Raw genomic sequence first — 21,673 nt, 5'->3', positions numbered from 1 at the left:
TTATGAATCCAAAATGGTGAAGAGTTTTGAAAAACTTCATTATTTAGCAGCGATGAAACTCTGCCATGCAGAACAAGTTTGTGAGATGCAACTGTTATTCCAATAAAACATGTTGGTTAGTTACAATATCACTGCTTATGATATGCTAGAGTAAACTGTGAAGATTGTTTCTTATCTACATAACCTTAGCTATTAATTCATCCTTAGTCAAGAAAAGATTATTAGAAATTCCGAAATTCTGTTTTACATCAGTATGGACTCTGAGACAGTCCTGTGTTACGCCAGTATACAGTGATACCTTGAGTTATGAACTTAATTCGTTCCAGAAGGCTGTTCAAGTGCCAATACTGAACGAATTTGTTCCCATAAGGAATAGTGTAAGTTAGATTAGTCCGTTTCAGACCCCCAAAAATACACTTACAAAAGCACTTATATTATAGATACATTTACATAATTGTTCGAGTTGGGAGCTGTTCGAAACTCGAGGCACCACTGTATATTGACTATCGGTATTGGCCTTTGATTAATTTTTTTGCTCTTAATTTGTGATTGATCTAGTATGCTGACTGTAAATATCACATTCATTTGTAGTTTTATCATTATGAATTTTTCTTTGTACCCCACTTCTTAGTCTTCAGGTTCACACCTTTTCTGTCCCCCTCTTCCATACAGCAGTGAACGACTCCATAGGTTTGCTGTGGGTATCACGGTCACAGAGAAATAATTATGTTCTTGCTAAATTTAGTGAAACTTTTAATTTGTTGTGAAGTTTCATCACTTTGAAATAAGTCGGCTTATTTTAAAATTCCCTGTTTAAGGTAGACGTTCAGTTTCGGCAAGATCTATTTATTGAAATATGTTACTACACTTCGTGTTTGTGTAATAGTAACAACATTTATGCTAGAATATTTTAAAAATATGCTTTTAGAACAATAAATTACTTAGGTATTAAATAAATATCTATATACATTTAGCATATTTATTGTTGCACTAACAAATTCTGCAATTTTAGTTTAATTTCAAATTTCCCCAAGTGTCGCTCTGCCGCACGAAAGGGCTAAATTTAATAATAATGATGCAAATTACACCAAGAACAATGCATCATGTAAAGTTACATGTAAATGTTTGAATAATGTTTGCACTTATTCATAACCAGTTTCCCCATTCATTTCTGATTTGTGCAGTATACCTCAAGGCCCTGAATCAGTTTTATCCACAGAACATAGACTTAAAATAAGCAAAAATAGGCTCGACTAAATTTGTATTTCTTTTCCACATTGTCTGTGCGTGTTTGGTCTTGGGAGTTCCTTTGATTAGTTTCATTTTCATTAATTTGTTTTCCCTAATTGTTAAATGTTGAGACTGTGATGAGAATTCATCTAACATTATCAAGATACCATTCTGTGCCTCTAGCTACATCAGTCAGGGATTTTATCTGTAGATATATTTAGTATATGAAATAGGCATATTGAGTTTTGGTATGCCGTCAGGGACTGGAACCTTTATTTTTTTGATGTCCCTTTGGGTAAGGGCAAGGCTGTGCCTCACGCTACCCAACCCATTTTCTTGCCAGACTCAGTAGTGCTTAATCTGAATTGAAGGACTTGCACATCATCCATAGCGTAGTGCCACTGTCTATGACTATGACTGAACCAGTAACACCTTTATTTTTTTTTTTTTTTTTTAAATTTCCTCAGTGGTTGGATTATTTATTTTTATGTGTAAATTATTGAGAACAAATGTTCCTTCCTTGGGAAGATTTTCCCATTTGTATTTAGCAGTAGAAACTAAACTATTTTACTCATTTTTATCTTCCAGCAAACAAACAACTCCTGTAATTTTTACCTATAACGTAGTTATGGTGAAGGGGGTATGTATAGTCAATTTGGTTATCTTTTTAGTACTGTATAGTCCTTATGGCTTAGCGCTTCTTTTTTTTTATAATAATAATAATATCTTTTAGTAAACCAAATAATTTTTGGTTTCATTGCAGTTTTGGATGGGTTGATTTGGGACATGGTAGGCATCATTACTACCACTAAGATTTGTGGAAAAATACTTTACTTGCTTTGTTCCTGCATTTTCACTTCAAATGTGGGAGGCAGCATCAACTTTTTTGTATTGCTTGATAAATTTTAATAATACCACATGCCAGAACTAAGCAGAAATTTCAGATACAGCATTACTTACCTGGTATGTGGTGTTTAATAACAATGTCACTTTTATTCATTTCAAATTGTTAAGATCACGAGGAAATTTGCAGTCTCCATTTATTTATCTTTAATGTGTAAAATATATGCAGTTGTACTGGAATGTAATTGAACATGACATTTACAGTAGCTCTATAATTTATATTTCAATATAACATTCTTTTTTTTTCAAGAATTTTTTCATTTAATGAAACTCAATAAAAATGAGCAGTCTTCAATTGTAGCATTTAGTTATTGGTTGCTATTACTGTTAATTGATAGTTCTTTGTGCTTTATAGGCTTACCTGTGGAAGTTAGGCTCTTCAAAACATCATAGTGGTAATTGAGAGTGTACATAGATTATTATTATTAAGATTGTAGGTTGTATCCTTGGTTGGCTTTTGGAATTATTAAAGATTATATACTGCTCAGTTTTTTTTATAGTTTCCTGTTGTCATTTTCATGCTTTTTACCTGCATAATCTGTCAATGAACACTTCTCTTTGATTACGATAAGTAATTTTGTGCGTAATTACCTTTCTGAATTTGTGTGCACCAGCTCTAGTCTCTGTTTCGGTTTAACCCTTCATTGTCTCTCATTTAGATATGTATTACTGACACCAGTGTTGCTCGCATAGTTCAATGTTTAACCCTTAGAGGGTCCAAGCTGTAGATCTACGTCATGAGCTCAGCTCACTTAGATAAGCTGTGAGTGGTAAATTTGTGCCTAGATATGAGAGAATGCATCTATGTGGTAAGTGTGCACCATATAAAACAAATCCTGCAGCATGCAGCGCATAATGAGAAAAAAATGCTACTGTGTTTTTGGATTAAAACACTGACTTTGTGGTGTATTTTCATATGGTTTTCACAGTTGTATTAGCAGTTTCTTGGTCTCTTTCGATAGAATGGAAGATATATTACAGAAATAGAGATGATTTTGAAATTGAGCTCAAAGTAGCGAAAATGTTCGATTTTTGCCGATGTTCAAGAGTAAACAAATGACATCACGCATTCAATATACGTCAACTGGTGGGTCTAATATACGTTCACAAATGCACTGATATTATTTATACAATTATTACAATATTGCATAACAGTAAATCTACTTTTTTGGTGTGAATAAAAATTCTTTTTGTACAGTAGACCGTTGTTTAACAAGGGTTTTGTTTGGCACGTTTTGGTTACAGCACTGTTGAAGAATTGCGGCATATTTTTGTATAACACTATGTAAAATTAACTTAACACGATTCAGTTTGCAGTAGGGGAAAAAATTTTGAGTGCATGTTGCCTGCAGGATACACTGCTTGGCTGTGGGTTAGACCATTGAGTCAGTGGGGGGAACCTACCGCCATCCCCCGCCACTCTCTGCCACCCCAACCACCCCAACCACCCTTGTCCCAGTCTTTGGTTCATATGCGAGTAGTACGTACAAATCTCTGCTAGGAGTTTAGATCTTTTAATTGCCATATCTTAAATCTGCCAAGCAATCATGGCACCCAGTAGGCATACAAGTGTTGCTAAAAGTGGCAAGAAAAATATAAGAGTTTGTCTTAGAATTAACAAAGAAAATAGAGATATTAGATAGGAGATAGCCTGTGGCCATAATGAAGCGTCACTTTGTGCACATAAAAGGGATGGTAAATATGAGTGTGATGACTGACTGACTTACTGACTAACTGTATTACTGACTTGGCTGACTGATTTACTGACTTATTGACTGATTTAGTAATGTGACTGACTGTATTACTGACTGACTGACTTGCTGATTTACTGACTTGACTGACTGGACTGACTTGACTGATTTACTGACTGACTTAAAGTTAGACTTTTTCACTGAAGAGGATCCTGGAAACAGTGTATAGAGCACCTGATGCTTTACTGTTAGTTGTACAATGTACTTCAGGGTAAAATAGAAGAGAAATCAATTACAGAATTTATGCACACTCCAGTAAAACCATCAACTTCAGTACCAGAGCCTCTACTATCCACCTCAGCCCAGTAGGGCCACGGCATAACTCTCCACTCTCTACAATCATTCACAAACACCAGTACCCACAATTTAAGGTAAGAAATACTATTATTTCTGTTGCATTTGTAATCTTAACTCTTAAAATGTCCAAAAGTAGATCTACATTCACGTGCGTAGCGCTCCAACTTTTATTTTCTCCATTTGAAAGCATGTAAAAAAAATGTAGATCTACGTTCAGAGCGCTACATACGTGAACGTAGATCTGCGTTTGGACACTTTAAGGGTTAGGCAGTAAAAACAACATAATACATCACGACAATGAACTACAATTACATATTCACTTTGATTTTTTGTAAGATCTGTTGGTCTAAAAAAAAGTTGTTTGGCTTTTTGTGGGCTCCCAGGAACATAACCCTATTTTTCCCATAAGTTCTTCAGTTTGTCTAGCATGGTTTTTAACTAAAATGGCATTTTCAGGAATGTAATTACCGTATTAAATGATGGTATACTGTAAATAAAAAATAAAAATGGAATTCATCTGTGAAGTCTGGAAACATAACTAATAAACAGAGGAAATGTTATTTTAGTGCCAGGAATTCCTGCATTGTTTATTCTGGGTCCTATTTTGAAATTGGAATGTTTTGAACTTTGTGTAAAATTGGCCAGATTACCAATTTCTGATCACTTTTTTGGGTAGTTGAAATAGGTGATTGGGCAGTTTCTTGTGCTCGGTTGATAAAATAGAAGTAATACTAGCAAAATAGCTAAGAATTTGGTTGACTGGAATAATGTAATTGGCCTAAAATAGGAGTCAAAATAGGCAAAATCTCTGATTGTAAATATTGCTGAAGCAGTAAAATTTGCGATAGTGTAATTTTTTCATTTTCCATCAAATTTTGTACTTTTTATTTTATTACCTTCAGTGATTATGTACGAGTAAGGTGAAAGTGTTGAATGATGAAAGTATTTTCTTTTTGGGTCACCCTGCTTTGGTGGGAGACGGCCGACTTGTTAAAAAAATAAAAAACCTTCATAAAAAGATTCTCTACCATTTCATAAGAAAAAGTAAAAATTTTTGAAAATTCTTGGATCCTCCAAGTGTTAAAGCACAGCGTCCCCAAATAATCTGCAAGCGGTAAATTTTAGCGTAGGTATGAGTGGGTTTGTGTGTTGAGGGCACATTTTAAAACATTGTCAGCACTCTTAAATTTTGTGTACAGTTTTGTTCTCAAAATAGTTTCTCTTCATTGCTGATATGTTGAAAAGTGATGTTATAGATCCCTGTAGCTCATTTGGGTGTGCAGTTTTATCCACATCATTCTCTTGCATAGTACCAATTTTTTTTTTTTTTTTTAACAAGTCTGCTGTCTCCCACCGAGGCAGGGTGACCCAAAAATAAAGAAAATCCCCAAAAAGAAAATACTTTCATTGTCATTCAACACTTTCACCTCATTCGCACATAATCACAGTTTTTGCAGACGTGCCCAGAATACAACAGTTTAGAAGTATATACATATAAAAACACTTGATCTACACATCCCCTACCCACTCTGAAACCTCCTTGCTCATCTGCAATCCTACATTCTGAAGTAAGACAGAATGTAGGATTGCAGATGAGCAAGGAGGTTTCAGAGTGGGTAGGGGATGTGTAGATCAAGTGTTTACATTGAAACATATGTGTGAACAGTATTTAGATAAAGGTAGGGAAGTTTTTATTTCATTTATGGATTTAGAAAAGGCATATGATAGAGTGGATAGGGGAGCAATGTGGCAGATGTTGCAAGTATATGGAATAGGTGACAAGTTACTAAATGCTGTAAAGAGTTTTTATGAGGATAGTGAGGCTCAGGTTAGGGTGTGTAGAAGACATAACATAACACAGGGATGTGTTATGTCACCATGGTTGTTTAATATATTTATAGATGGGGTTGTAAAAGAAGTAAATGCTAGGGTGTTCGGGAGAGGGGTGGGATTAAATTATGGGGAATCAAATACAAAATGGGAATTGACACAGTTACTTTTTGCTGATGATACTGTGCTTATGAGAGATTCTAAAGAAAAATTGCAAAGGTTAGTGGATGAGTTTGGGAGTGTGTGTATAGGTAGAAAGTTGAAAGTGAACATAGAAAAGAGTAAGGTGATGAGGGTATCAAATGATTTAGATAAAGAAAAATTGGATATCAAATTGGGGAGGAGGAGTATGGAAGAAGTGAATGTTTTCAGATACTTGGGAGTTGACATGTCGGCGGATGGATTTATGAAGGATGAGGTTAATCATAGAATTGCTGAGGGAAAAAAGGTGAGTGGTTTGTTGAGGTATACAGTGGAACCTCAAAAATCGAACTGCTCCCAACTCAACCAATTATGTAAGTGTATTTTTATAAGTGCTTTTATAAGTGTATTTATGAGGGTCTGAAATGGACTAATCTAATTTACATTATTCCTGATAGGAATAAATTCATTCGGTAACGGCACTCGGACAGCCTTCTGGACTGAAGAAAGTTCGATATTTGAGGTTCCACTGTATGTGGAGTCAAAAAATGTTATCTATGGAGGCAAAGAAGGGAATGTATGAAAGTATAGTAGTACCAACACTCTTATATGGGTGTGAAGCTTGGGTTGTGAATGCAGCACCGAGGAGGCAGTTGGAGGTAGTGGAGATGTCCTGTCTAAGGGCAATGTGTGGTGTAAATATTATGCAGAAAATTCGGAGTGTGGAAATTAGGAGAAGGTGTGGAGTTAATAAAAGTATTAGTCAGAGGGCTGAAGAGGGGTTGTTGAGGTGGTTTGGTCATTTAGAGAGAATGGATCAAAGTAGAATGACATGGAGAGCATTTAAATCTGTAGGAAAAGGAAGGCGTAGTAGGGGTCGTCCTCGAAAAGGTTGGAAGGAAGGGGTAAGGGAAGTTTTGTGGGCGAGGGGCTTGGACTTCCAGCAGGCATGCATGAGCGTGTTCGATAGGAGTGAATGGAGACAAATGGTATTTGGGACCTGATGATCTGTTGGAGTGTGAGCAGGGTAATATTTAGTGAAAGGATTCAGGGAAACCGGTTATTTTCATATAGCTGGACTTGAGTCCTGGAAATGGGAAGTACAATGCCTGCACTCTAAAGGAGGGGTTTCGGGATATTAGCAGTTTGGAGGGATATGTTGTGTATCTTTATATGTATATGCTTCTAAACTGTTGTGTTCTGAGCACCTCTGCAAAAACAGTGATTATGTGTGAGTGAGGTGAAAGTGTTGAATGATGATGAAAGTATTTTCTTTTAGGGGATTTTCTTTCTTTTTGGGTCACTCTGCCTCGGTGGGAGACGGCCGACTAGTTAAAAAAAAAAAAAAATCCTTCCAAACTGCCAATTCTGGTTAAAAAAAAAAACTTAGTTGTGTATCTTATCTATGACCTGGACTATTTTATATATCAAATCTCCTCTTTCTTTGTTGTTGTACCACCAAAAAATGATTGTTAACAGTTTCCTTCAGTACTATCAACACAGTCATGTGTCACTTAATGACAGGGATACATTCTAAGAAATGCATTGTCATGAGATTTTGTCATTGTGCAAATGTCATAGAAGGAGTGCACTTACACAAACCTAGATAGTATAGCCTACTACACACCTAGGCTGTATGGTACATGGTGCGTTATCTGCTTGTAACCAGATAATGCACCAAGAACATTCCTCTCTCTTAACCCTTTGAGGGTCGTGACCCCTGCTCACAAACTTGCTCACAGGGTCAAAGAATTAAAAACAAAATTCTTATGGAGTGATAATCTTTTTCTGAAGGTAATGAAACCAAAAGTATGACATTTGATGGAAAACTTACGGAATTACACTCTTGCGAAGTTAGCAGTCTTGGCGATATTTACACATTGGCGATTTCACCCAGTTTGAGCCCTATTTTGAGCCAATTCCATTGTTCCAGTCAACCAAACTCATAGCTATTTTGCTAGAACTCCTTTTATTCTGCTGACTGAGTACAAGAAATTGCCCATTTACCTATATCAACTTTCCAGTAAAGTGATCAGAAATTACTAATTTGGCCAATTTCACACAAAATTCATGAAAGGCCAATTTCAAAATGCATAATAATTCAGAAAGAAATGTTGCCACAATAAAATGTCACATTAATTGCACTTGTGTCCTCTTACTTAACATATTGTCGGTAAATCTACTAGTAATAATATAAAAAAAATGGTATTCCGTTTTCCGGTGATGTCCAGAATAAATAATGCAGACATTCCTGGCACTAAAACATTTTCTGTTAATTAGTCATGTCTCCAGGCCCCTCATACTATGCTTGCTTTTCATTTTGAATTTTTATTCACACAAAAATAGAAGATTTACTGTAATAATTGTTTAAATAATATCAGCATATTCATGAATGTGTGTGAGACCGGCAAGTTGACGTGTATTGGACGTGTGACGTGATTTGTTTACTCTTGAACATCAGCAAAAATCAAACATTTCCGCTACTTTGAGCTCAGTTTCAAGCTACTTATGTTCTGTAAACCATTCAAAATCATCAGTATTTCTATAATATATTTTCCATTCTATCAAATAAGACCAAGAAAAAGAGAATAAAACCATAAATACCATTCAAAAAATGCACCACAAATTCGCTGTTTTAAACCAAAAACACAGTTGTAGTTTTTTCTCGTGCACTGTTTGCATCAGGATTTTTTTATACTGTGCACACTGACCATGCAGACCCATTCTCTCGCATGTAGGCCTACCAGCTTTCTCCCACAAGATTTGAAGCCACTAGAATTTTGGTGCAGTATTACGGGACCAACACTCGCTTTAAAGCTGTAATATTATGGGGCCGACCCTGGAAGGGTTACAGAAAACTTTTCATTGTTGGGGTTCATGTTTTCAATCTTTGTAAGGAGCTTATTAAAGTCTGCAAAAGCTTCTGCTAAACCCTCCACTGTGAATTTTCTTTGGGGTTCTTTTTTTTTCTCCTGTAGGAGCCATGATGAACAAAACATGAAATTAAATCAAACAAAAGGAAAAATGATGTTATGAAGAGATTTGGTAAACACGAGATATATGAGACTGCTGCTGATGTAACACAGCATACTGATTTACAGTAAACTTTTTTTTCATAAGTAGAAAGAAAGAGTGCACTCTAAAATAACGGTAGAAAGTACAGTACGTATAGTATATATAAACCAGTAACATACTTGTTTATTATCAAGTATTATGTACTGTACATAATTGTATGTGCTATACTTTTATACCACTGGCAGTGCAGTAGGTTTGTTTACACCACCATCACATGTGGTCCGTCATTGACCGAAACATTATGCGGCACATGATGGTATTAGCAATTGCAGTTTTTTGATCTCTGCATTTATTTGCCATGGTGACCCTTTTTTTTTTTTTTACCTCTTCTACTTGAATTTAGTCTTTTTCCTTGGCCATATTTCCATAACTCTTAGTTCATCTTTGTCATGACTCTACTTCACTTGCCTGATTTTCTATCCCTTGTGTTTGTTTTGTATGAGATAGGTAATTGTTGGAGATATGACTGTTATGTAGAATCCTTTATTGATGGAATTTTGCAAATGCAGTAGGCTTAAAAAAAATCTGTGATTTAATTTCACCCATTGCATGAGCAGACCTTTGCCAATGAAGGGTTCTACATTACTTTCTTTGTTTCTTTACTTTCATCATCATTTTTTTTTTTCTATTTTTGCATTTACTCCTGCTCCTTCATAGTTTTTCTAGTATAATTTATAGTTCAATTTCAGGTACGTCTTGCTACTTCTATTGACACTTTGGTCACACTACACATGCATGTACAAGCATATATATACTCATCCCTCTGGATTTTTTATCTATTTTCTTACTTGGTCTTGTTTATTTCTGCTTATTTCTAGCCCTTGTGGCTTAGCGCTTCTTTTTGATTATTTATTTATTTATTATCACACTGGCCGATTCCCACCAAGGCAGGGTGGCCCGAAAAAGAAAAACTTTCACCATCATTCACTCCATCACTGTCTTGCCAGAAGGGTGCTTTACACTACAGTTTTTAAACTGCAACATTAACACCCCTCCTTCAGAGTGCAGGCACTGTACTTCCCATCTCCAGGACTCAAGTCCGGCCTGCCGGTTTCCCTGAACGCCTTCATAAATGTTACTTTGCTCACACTCCAACAGCACGTCAAGTATTAAAAACCATTTGTCTCCATTCACTCCTATCAAACACGCTCACGCATGCCTGCTGGAAGTCCAAGCGCCTCGCACACAAAACCTCCTTTACCCCCTCCCTCCAATCGTTCCTAGGCCGACCCCTACCCCGCCTTCCTTCCACTACAGACTGATACACTCTTGAAGTTATTCTGTTTCGCTCCATTCTCTCCACATGTCCGAACCACCTCAACAACCCTTCCTCAGCCCTCTGGACAACAGTTTTGGTAATCCCGCACCTCCTCCTAACTTCCCAACTACGAATTCTCTGCATTATATTCACACCACACATTGCTCTCAGACATGACATCTCCACTGCCTCCAGCCTTCTCCTCGCTGCAACATTCATCACCCATGCTTCACACCCATATAAGAGTGTTGGTAAAACTATACTCTCATACATTCCCCTCTTTGCCTCCAAGGACAAAGTTCTTTGTCTCCACAGACTCCTAAGTGAACCACTCACCCTTTTCCCCTCATCAATTCTATGATTCACCTCATCCTTCATAGACCCATCCGCTGACATGTCCACTCCCAAATATCTGAATACATTCACCTCCTCCATACTCTCTCCCTTCAATCTGATATCCAATCTTTCATCACCTAATCTTTTTGTTATCCTCATAGCCTTACTCTTTCCTGTATTCACTTTCAATTTTCTTCTTTTGCACACCCTACCAAATTCATCCACCAATCTCTGCAACTTCTCTTCAGAATCTCCCAAGAGCACAGTGTCATCAGCAAAGAGCAACTGTGACAACTCCCACTTTATGTGTGATTCTTTATCTTTTAACTCCACGCCTCCTGCCAAGACCCTCACATTTACTTCTCTTACAACCCCATCTATAAATATATTAAACAACCACGGTGACATCACACATCCTTGTCTAAGGCCTACTTTTACTGGGAAATAATTTCCCTCTTTCCTACATACTCTAACTTGAGCCTCACTATCCTCGTAAAAACTCTTCACTGCTTTCAGTAACCTACCTCCTACACCATACACCTGCAACATCTGCCACATTGCCCCCCTATCCACCCTGTCATACGCCTTTTCCAAATCCATAAATGCCACAAAGACCTCTTTAGCCTTATCTAAATACTGTTCACTTATTTGTTTCACTGTAAACACCTGGTCCACACTCCATAAGCCATGTGTGTTGTTAAGAGGCGACTCACATGCCAGGAGCAAGGGGCTAGTAACCCCTCCTGTATATAATACTGAATTTAAAAGAAATTTTCGTTTTTCCTTTTGGGGCCACCCTGCCTCGGTGGGATACGGCCGGTTTGTTGAAAGAAGATAGTAATAGTAGTAGTTTATAGTTCTAAGATTTTTAGTCTAATTTTTTTTGTTTTTCCTAATTTTGTGCTATATTTACTGTCTTGACTCCAAGTATGTTTTTGTTTACAGGTTATTCAAAGTAATCTTTTCTGTGTTCCTGTTTTCCTTTTATTACATTTGCTTTCTATGTTTGAAAAAGCTTCTAGTTTAATTAATGTTGCAAAATTGCCTCATAGGCAATGGCAATAATCTCTTAGTCTTTGAAGAGAAAATATATCTTTTCTTCACCTTCCTCCCATCCCCCTCCCCACAAAAAAAAAAGTGGGGGTTTGGTATAATTGGTGTTCTCAGACTGTAACGGGGTTACTAATACCCTACTAGCCCATTCCTCGTTCTTTGTCATCTTCTTTCTCAGCCTCACCCTCTTCTCTTCCTCCTCTTTCTTTTCACCCCTTGAAGGTAAAACCTTTGCCAGAGCAAAAGGGTTTGTTCCATGGAAGTGAACCTTTCCTCCTCTTTCTCAAATCAAATCTAAATATCCCATGCCTCTCCATGTAGTCTTATTAGTGGGGATATTTACCATTTTGTGAAATCCAGTTCCTAGACAGAAGGAAAGGAATCACTAGCAGCCCCCGATGAGGACGAATGGTGCAAGGCCAACAAGTGGAAAATATGGACAGCTTACAATGAGGAACTGTAGTGATACACTTCACCTGTGGCTCAGGCTTCTTCGGTCAATACATAGGAATGGACAGCAAGCATATTTATACAATTGTGGTCAGGTAAGTGGCCAGGTTAGTGTGGCCACTGCATGATTTTTACCAATCCTATCAATAGCCTGTTTATACAGAACGAATTGGGCTAAAGGTTAGGCCAAACTGAAACTTTCTTGAATCTGCTGAATTGTATTTCATGTGCAGATTAAAGCAGCTTCAAGGTGTCTGCATAATGGATGTATGATGCACATAAAGAACTGAGGACTACTGGGTGGCTCTAGCAGTTAACTACAGTATATATTAATAGACTGTCATATCTGTGGGAGAACACACACTTCACTTTTGACATCTTCAATGTCCTAACACACTAACTCCCCACCTTGTTGCAAGTCTTCCCTTTTTTCACATAGAATCCCTCAATGATTTTCTAACAAAGTTATGTATTGTACCAACTATGATATTAATTTTGTACCTTGACTGACCCTGCCTCTTTACTGTGTGATCCATGTGGATTTGGCTTTTTTTTTCAAATGTTATACTAATTACAGTAGAGGGAAAGTGGAGTAGGGGTGTGTCTAGGAAAGGTTGGAGGAAGGGGGATGGCATGTTAGACAAGAGTGAGTAGAGGCAAATGGTTTTTGGTACTTGATCATCTATTGGAGTGTGAGCAAGGTAATATTTTATGAAGGGATTTAGGGAAACCAGCTAGCTGGACTGGAGCCCTGAAAGTGGGAAGTACAGTGCCTGCACTCTGAAGGAGGGGTGGGGATATTTGGAGTTTGGAAGGGCATCTGAACTGTAGTATTGGCACACCTCAAGTAAAACAATGTTGGAATAAATGACAGTGAAAGCATTTTTTCTTTTGGGTCACCCTACCTTGGTGGGAGACGGCCAGTGTTAAAAAGAAAAATCACAGAATCACCTTTTCTTTTTTTATCCTTGATCAAATAAGCGCAAATGTATTAACTTTAGAAGAAAAATAAAACTCGGTATTTGGTCATGGTGTGCAGGCTATCGGTGGAAGTGTTTGAACTCTTACTCCTGACTTTTTCCTCCACCCAGCACACCCTCATCATCCACCACATGGGGTTACTTCTTTGTCAGTGACAACTAGTTTTGAAAGTTATTCTGCTTTGCAATCTAGTCTGCAGCCAAGCATACCTGGTGACTGCTTGATCAGCCAGGCTATTACAGTACTATCTTAAAGCCAGCAGGCTAGCCATTGTGGCCTGGCTGTTAAGGCACCTCCTCGAGAAACTTGTCTAATTTTTCATGAAACTATCTACCTTTGTGGGGGTAAATATTTCTTACATTTGCTGGTAGAAGACTGAAGTCATGAATCTCAGATGTTGATACTGTTTATGGCACCAACTTTGAACTGGATTTATTCATTTGGCTTAAAGACTTTATATTCAGCATCAAGAGTAAATTTTCAAGTCATCCATAGTAATATTTCCAAATTGCTCATTCTTGTAGTGGTTTCTAGAAAAATTTTGTACAGATGAAACAGTGCTCTTTACATTGCCATTTCTAATATGTTTCTCCTATTTATTTTTAACCCAACTAGCACATGTCAAAGTATTGACTGAGAAATTAAGCCTCATTAGTTATCATCATCTTGTTTTTTTATCACTGAACTTGTGTGGTTTTAGTTTCTTTCCAAAACCCCCTTACCTCCATTCATAAGTTTTTGTGTGTGAACTGGTTTCACATCCGAGTAGTTTTTAATTTAACTCAGAGCTCTGCAGTTTTTCATACAACAGTTTACTGTTAAGTATGTACAGTGATTTTATGTAATGCAGTGATAATTTAATACTCATTTAGTTTCGTAATGGATGGTAATACTCTTAACTGTACACATCCTTTTTAATACTTGTTGACCAAGAGTGTCTTGCTATGTAGTAATCTGGTGTGTTAACATTATTTGGCTTAGTGTTGCAAATATTGCCCAAGTGTATTTTGAGTATTGTAATTATAAGTAGCAGTATAATTTTGTATATTGTATAAAATTACATGGTTGATTTTTGCATTAATTTGAACTAATCTGAATGGTAACTAACATCTTGAAAATTACAGTCGTGTACAGTGTAAATATTGATTTGTATGCAGCTTATTAAGGAATATATTCCATTTCATTAAGTATATGAAATTTGAGTTATTTTAAGAGTTTTTATCAATAGATCATGTTTAAAATTACATTTTTATTTAGGGATTTATTTATGTACTCTTGTGACAACTCAAGAACTCTCCACAACTTTTCTTAATTGTTTAATCAAAATTAGCGTAATATACATGTTTTATTTTTGCAGCTGGCAAATGGTTTTTTTTTCTTTCTGGGGAGACAAAGTGTAGATTACACTAGGTATAACATATTGGTAATAATTTGTCTCAGCACCTCAGTGCATGAACAGTGTGCCTTCTCCACATATAGTTCCAAATATGATTTTAGGATAAGAATTCCTTATAAAATTGAGTGGATTATCTGGTCACTTAGTCATTCCAAATTGGATAAATTGTCAGTGACCATTTTAACAGAGGCAAGTTTAAGTCTTTGGTACATATCACTTTAAGACAAGTGAATAGGCATCAAAGTGCAGGTCTGTATCTATTTCATATGAGTTCAGTATTACCTGAAAACATGAAAATACACATATAACTTAATTAACTTAAATTACTCTTGACATTGTAGTATACAGTATACAGTGGACCCCCGCATAACGATCACCTCCGAAAGCGACCAATTATGTAAGTGTATTTATGTAAGTGCGTTTGTACGTGTATGTTTGGGGGTCTGATATGGACTAATCTACTTCACAATATTCCTTATGGGAACAAATTCGGTCAGTACTGGCACCTGAACATACTTCTGGAGTGAAAAAATATCGTTAACCGGGGGTCCACTGTATACATATTGTAGTCTTTTGTCATTAGATGCTAGTAAAGAATAATACTCTGGCTGAAATAAAGACTTTCCAACATAGAATGGTTGTGTGTGGCAGAAAATTCACTCTGCATAAGTGTGGTTTAAACAAAGGTCATTTTAATACTGTGAGTGTTAAGGCAGAGTGCCTATTTCATCATCTTGTGACAGTGTACCAACTCTAGTTATCATGTCCCCTCAAGGGAGGTTCCTTGATGCTAATGAGGGGCTCTTGATCTAGGGAATTGGATCTGTGCTCCGGTTTCCTGAATTGAGCCTGAATACCTTCCATCCCCCCACATGCACTGTATAATCCTACAGGTTTAGTGCTCCCCCATAATAATAATAATAATAATAATAATTAGTAATAATGTCAGTGATAATTTATATTGGTAAGAAATAACTTTTACCATTAGACATTTTGTGGTGTTATCAGTGGAAATATTATGTACGTGTCTTTCAACTAGAATTTAAAGTATATCTGTATAATATTACAATTTATAGATATGCTTTAAGGAGGATTTTGTGCATGTAGGAAATGTGATGAAATAACATCTAATTATTTTGCCAAAGTGTGTATATAGTTCTGAGGCCTTGAAGTCAGCTTCATTGATGCTCTGTACAGTGTCAGAAGTGCTGTGAATTAAATGTTCACATTGACTTCTTTGTCAGAGATACTGTAATTATATTTTGTTTCCCTATAAACTAAGCCAGACTCTAATACTGTATGTCATCTGGTTGTCCAATATTTTTTAAAATGTTTATCTGTGTTCTTATAATTAATGTTGCAGAGTGAGCACTTGACTTGCAGTAGGTTGGGGAGGCTTTTTTTTTCTAGTTTGTCACTCCAAATGCAACATCCCCCAGCAATATATGTGCCACTTTAGCAATTACAATATTAATGTGTAGTGGGATATGCGAAATTTGAAGTGGCTTTAAAATCTTGTGCCAGATGATGGTTCTTTAAATGTTAAGAAAAGCATAAGTGTTACTATGTGATCTTTTCACCTCTTGGGTCCTGTATACCATCAGTGCTGCTACTTTGTTATGGTAAATATCTTGGTGACTCAGGTGGCTTAGGCCAAATTATAACATCCAGGGACTTTGTGCAACTATGAATTTCCAGCCATTAAAATCTTGTCAGCCTATGACTATTTTTTGTTGCGAATTGACAGTTACAGCCTTAAAATTTAAGATGTATCTTTAACTACTGTGCTAGTTAGTCATGTCTTTTAAAGTAGCTACAGCATCAGTAGTAAAGCCCCAGTCAACATGTTATTGACCAGTGTGGAATATAGGTAGGCTTTTTTTTTTTTTGTACATATCCTGGCCTTAATAATTATGTCACACAATTCTAGAGAGAAACTTATCCAGTTTCCTTTAATTTGAGTAGCTAGTAATGCAGTGCTTAGTGAGCAGCTTTACAATTTAAGCATTGTCTAAAATACTAATGTTCAAATACTGCTTCCTCATACAAGTGTACAAAAAAATTGTGGTTTAGAAGCTGTGGTCAATGTGAAAGATACCAGTAGAATTTTGCTAAAATACATCTGAAGGACTTTGAGTCCTGGAAATGGGAAGTACAGTGGACCCCCGCATACCGTTGGCCTTACATAACGTTAAATCCACATACTGATACATTTTATCGCAAAGATTTTGCCTCGCATACCGCTAAAAAACCCGCTCAACGCTGTTCGTCCGAGACGCGTCTAATGTGTGGCCTTAGCCAGCCTCACATGTTCCGCCAGTGGCATTGTTTTCCAGCCAGCCTCCGCGGTAACATCCAGGCATACAATCGGAACATTTCGTATTATTACAGTGTTTTTGGTGATTTTATCTGCAAAATAAGTGACCATGGGCCCCAAGAAAGCTTCTAGTGCCAACCCTACAGGAATAAGGGTGAGAATTATTATAGAGATGAAGAAAGAGATCATTGATAAGTATGAAAGCGGAGTGTGTGTCTCCGAGCTGGCCAGGTTGTATAATAAACCCTAGTCAACCATCGCTACTATTGTGGGCAACAAAAAGGCAATCAAGGAAGCTGTTCTTGCCAAAGGTTCAACTGTGTTTTCGAAACAGAGATCGCAAGTGATGGAAGATGTTGAGAGACTCTTATTGGTGTGGATAAATGAAAAACAGATAGCAGGAGATAGCATCTCTCAAGTGATCATAAGTGAAAAGGCTAGGAAGTTGCATCAGGATTTAATTAAAAAAATGCCTGCAACTAGTGATGATGTGAGTGAATTTAAGGCCAGCAAAGGTTGTTTTGAGAGATTTAAGAAGCGTAGTGGCATACATAGTGTGATAAGGCATGGTGAGGCTGCCAGTTCGGACCACAAAGCAGCTGAAAAATATGTGCATGAATTCAAGGAGTACATAGACAGTGAAGGACTGAAACCTGAACAAGTGTTTAATTGTGATGAAACAGGCCTGTTTTGGAAGAAAATGCCAAGCAGGACCTACATTACTGAGGAGGAAAAGGCACTCCCAGGACATAAGCCTATGAAAGACAGGCTTACTCTGTTGATGTGTTCCAATGCTAGTGGTGATTGCAAAGTGAAGCCTTTATTAGTGTATCACTCAGAAACTCCCAGAGCGTTCAGGCAAAAGAATATCCTCAAGGCTAATTTGTGTGTGCTGTGGAGGGCAAACAGTAAGGCATGGGTCACTAGGGACTTTTTCTATGACTGGTTACACCGTGCATTTGCCCCCAATGTGAAAGATTACCTAACTGAAAAGAAATTAGACCTTAAGTGCCTCCTGGTGTTAGACAATGCCCCTGGTCATCCTACAGACGTAGCAGAGCGACTTTATGGGGACATGAGGTTCATTAAGGTGAAGTTTTTGCCTCCTAATACCACTCCTCTCCTGCAGCCCATGGACCAGCAGGTTATTGCAAACTTCAAAAAACTGTACACAAAAGCTCTGTTTGAAAGGTGCTTTGTAGTGACCTCAGAAACTCAACTGACTCTAAGAGAGTTTTGGAGAGAGCACTTTAATATCCTCAATTGTGTAAACCTTATAGGTAAGGCTTGGGAGGGAGTGACTAAGAGGACCTTGAACTCTGCTTGGAAGAAACTGTGGCCAGAATGTGTAGACCAAAGGGATTTTGAAGGGTTTGAGGCTAACCCTAGGAATCCTATGCCAGTTGAGGAATCAATTGTGGCATTGGGGAAGTCCTTGGGGTTGGAGGTTAGTGGGGATGATGTGGAAGAGTTGGTGGAGGAGGACAATGAAGAACTAACCACTGATGAGCTGCTAGATCAACTTCAACAGCAAGAGGCCAGACCTGAGGAAACTGGTTTGGAGGAGGGGAGAGAGAAATTGAAGACGTTGCCTACTACAAAGATTAAGGAAATCTGTGCAATGTGGCTGAAAGTGCAAGCCTTTATGGATGAAAATCACCCTCACACAGCTATTGCAAGCCATGCTGGTGACTATTACATTGACAATGTTGTGAAACACTTTAGGGAAGTCATAAAGGAACGAGAGGTACAGGCCACTATGGACAGATATGTTGTGCGACAGAAGTCCAGTAACTCTGAAGCTGGTCCTAGTGGCATTAAAAGAAGAAGGGAAGTAACCCCAGAAAAGGACTTGACACCTCAAGTCTTAATGGAAGGGGATTCCCCTTCTAAACACTAAGACTCTCTCCTCCTCCCATCCCATCAATCATCACCAGATCTTCAATAAAGGTAAGTGTCATGTAATTGTGCATGCCTTTTTCAGTTTGTGTGTATTAAAATTAATATTTCATGTGGTAAAAATGTTTTTTTTTCATACTTTGGGGTGTCTTGCACGGATTAATTTGATTTCCGTTATTTCTTATAGGGAAAATTCATTCGCATAACGATAATTTCGCATAACAATGAGCTCTCATGAACGGATTAATATCGTTATGCGGGGGTCCACTGTACAATGTCTGCACTTTAGAAGAGGGGTTTAGGATATTGGCAGTTTGGAGGGACATTTAAACTGTCCTATCTGAGCACCTCTGCAAAGACAGTGATTATGTATGAGTGATGGTGAAAGTGTTGAATGATGATGAAAGTTTTTTCTTTCTTTTTGAATCCCCATGCCTCGGTGGGAAACGGCCAACGTGTTAAAAAAAATATATCTGAAGGGTTGTAATTCTTTTACCACAAAGATCTTGACATAAGGTGTACTTCTCTCAAAAGTAGATCCATAAATTTAGACATTATATTGATGTCATTATGTTACAATGGAGATTGTCATTAGTTAAAGAATAAATATACTGCATGTGCACACAGTTACATACACATGTGCAAACACACATACGAGAGGCTCGAAGTGTGGTCCATCTCATCCATCCTTCTGTTTATTCATTGACAGGCATTTATTATGACTTAATCTGAGTTCATATATATACATGCATGCGCAAACACATGCACACACATGTGCATACACTCATGCATACTCGCATGCATACACACGTGCATACACACACACATTATAGTATATGTGTTATAAAACACTGCATGTATAGATACTTCTTTTTTTTACTCTAGCAGACTATATAAATGTAAATTTCTGTTTACTGATGTAAGGTAAATTGACATATTTTGTATAGAATGCAGTAAATGTATTAACAAAATTTATGCTTTTTATTTCTCTTACATCTTATTTACAGTAGTTTTTAAAATTAATTCACATTTGTAACACAAATGTATTTGATAAGATTAAGGTAGGTGTGCCCAGCCAATAAGCAGTACATTGCTCTTTAGACAAAATTACAGGAGGGCCCCACTTATACAGGTTACTGCTGTAAAATAGAAAGCACTGTAAATTGAAGCATAGCCTTTTTTCACTTTCAAATGCATATAAAAGCCTGATAGCATGTTTATACTAACAAATATTTCTAAGCAACCAATGCAATATAGTAAGATCTCTTTTTGATTCCATGATGAGGTATCAGTGAGTAACTTCAATGCAGCGCAAAGTTCAGTTGACTGGCCTGCAGAATTTTCCAGTGCCAGTGATATCAGTGAATAGAAGTATTTCTAAATTAAATCTTAGGCTGTACAACAAACATTGTCCCATAAAAACTAAACAAATCACTACTCAATGACTAGGTTGCCCATTGCTTACATACAGCATTCTTAGATCCATAGATAAGAAACACCAGCTTGAAAAACAGTATAGACGGGGATTAGTAACTAAAGAACTCGGTAAAAACTCTACGTCAGTCCTTGCCAAATTAATAAGAAAGCCCAAGCAACTGTACTATTCAAATACATGTAGATTCACTAAAACTAGAGAAGATATAAAAAAAGACCTGGAAGACACACTCGGATTCTGAGCACTCAGAAGTTTAACAAAACTTGAGATATTGTCCTAACCCAAATGAACTACAACTTATGCCTATTGAAACAGCTAACAAGATAAATGACTACCACTCAACACAGGAACAAGTCTTGCTAGTAATATTCTAAGCAATACCCGAGCAAGTGATTACTTAGATGGAAACTTCCCAACATTCCTTTATCTTCCTCCAACCAAGTCCACTTAAGTCACCCTGATTATTATCAAAAAAGAAGCGCTAAACCTACAAGGGCCATACAGCACCGCTGGGCAGGGAAGGATGCAGGGGCATTGGGTAGCAAGAGGGAGAGGGATGATTATTAGGTCGTGGAGTGCAGCGTGGCAGTGGATAGTGCAGAGGTAGAGGGGTAGCAAGAGATCGAGGTAGAAAGGGTTATGAGGAGTACTAGAAGCATCATCATTGTCAGAATTTGTGCAGTAAATCAGTTGCTGTCAAAAAGTCAATGAAAGGGTCTGGGTTAAAGGAGGGTCCATCAGCAAGAAGGGAAGTTAAAATAAGGGCAGTAGAGCGGTGATGATGTTGGAGGTAGATTCTGCGTGTTCATTGATAGAGTGGACAGTCCAACAGGCTAACAGAAACTGGAACCTGACAATTCTCACAGAGTGGAACAGGGTGCCTCTCCATGAGATATCTCTGAGTAAGATGAGTGTGGCCAATGCGAAGACGGGAGAGTAGTCTCCTAACTTTGACACTGATGATAAGACTGCCAGAAACCTATACTCTGTTTAATAGAATGTAATTTATAATGGAGCAGATCAAACCAACGTTGTTGCTAACAGGTGTGAAGGTGGGTAGCAATTACAGCAAAATAGTGAATGGAACACTTATGTGAAACTGGGAAGTCGTGTACTGTTGACTGCACAGAAGTGTCTGCCTGTTCATTGCCCTGTACATCAACATGTCCAGGTACCCAACAAAAACAATATCTTTGTGCCTGCTAGAGATACGGCTTAACCAAAGTTGGATACGAAGAACCAGGGGATGAGGTGTATCGAATTTTCGTATAGCCTGTAAAGCACTAAGGGAATCTGAAACGACCACAAATGGTGACACAGG

At 37.5% G+C, this 21,673-nt stretch overlaps 1 protein-coding gene across 1 annotated transcript in view; it reads left to right on the top strand.

The window, feature by feature from the left end:
* Positions 1–19,888, top strand: part of LOC128696751 (uncharacterized) — a 106,477-nt gene extending 86,589 nt beyond the window's left edge. The window contains exon 9 of the mRNA XM_070094581.1: positions 12,235–19,888. The gene's annotated coding sequence lies outside the window, so the exon portion shown is untranslated. The remainder of the gene's footprint in view (positions 1–12,234) is intronic.
* Positions 19,889–21,673: the final 1,785 nt, after the last annotated feature.

The sequence above is a fragment of the Cherax quadricarinatus genome, chromosome 46 (assembly GCF_038502225.1).
Source record: "Cherax quadricarinatus isolate ZL_2023a chromosome 46, ASM3850222v1, whole genome shotgun sequence".
Taxonomy (NCBI): Eukaryota; Metazoa; Arthropoda; class Malacostraca; order Decapoda; family Parastacidae; genus Cherax; species Cherax quadricarinatus.
Note: the sequence above shows the minus strand (reverse complement) of the source record. Positions and strands in the feature narration are given on the sequence as shown.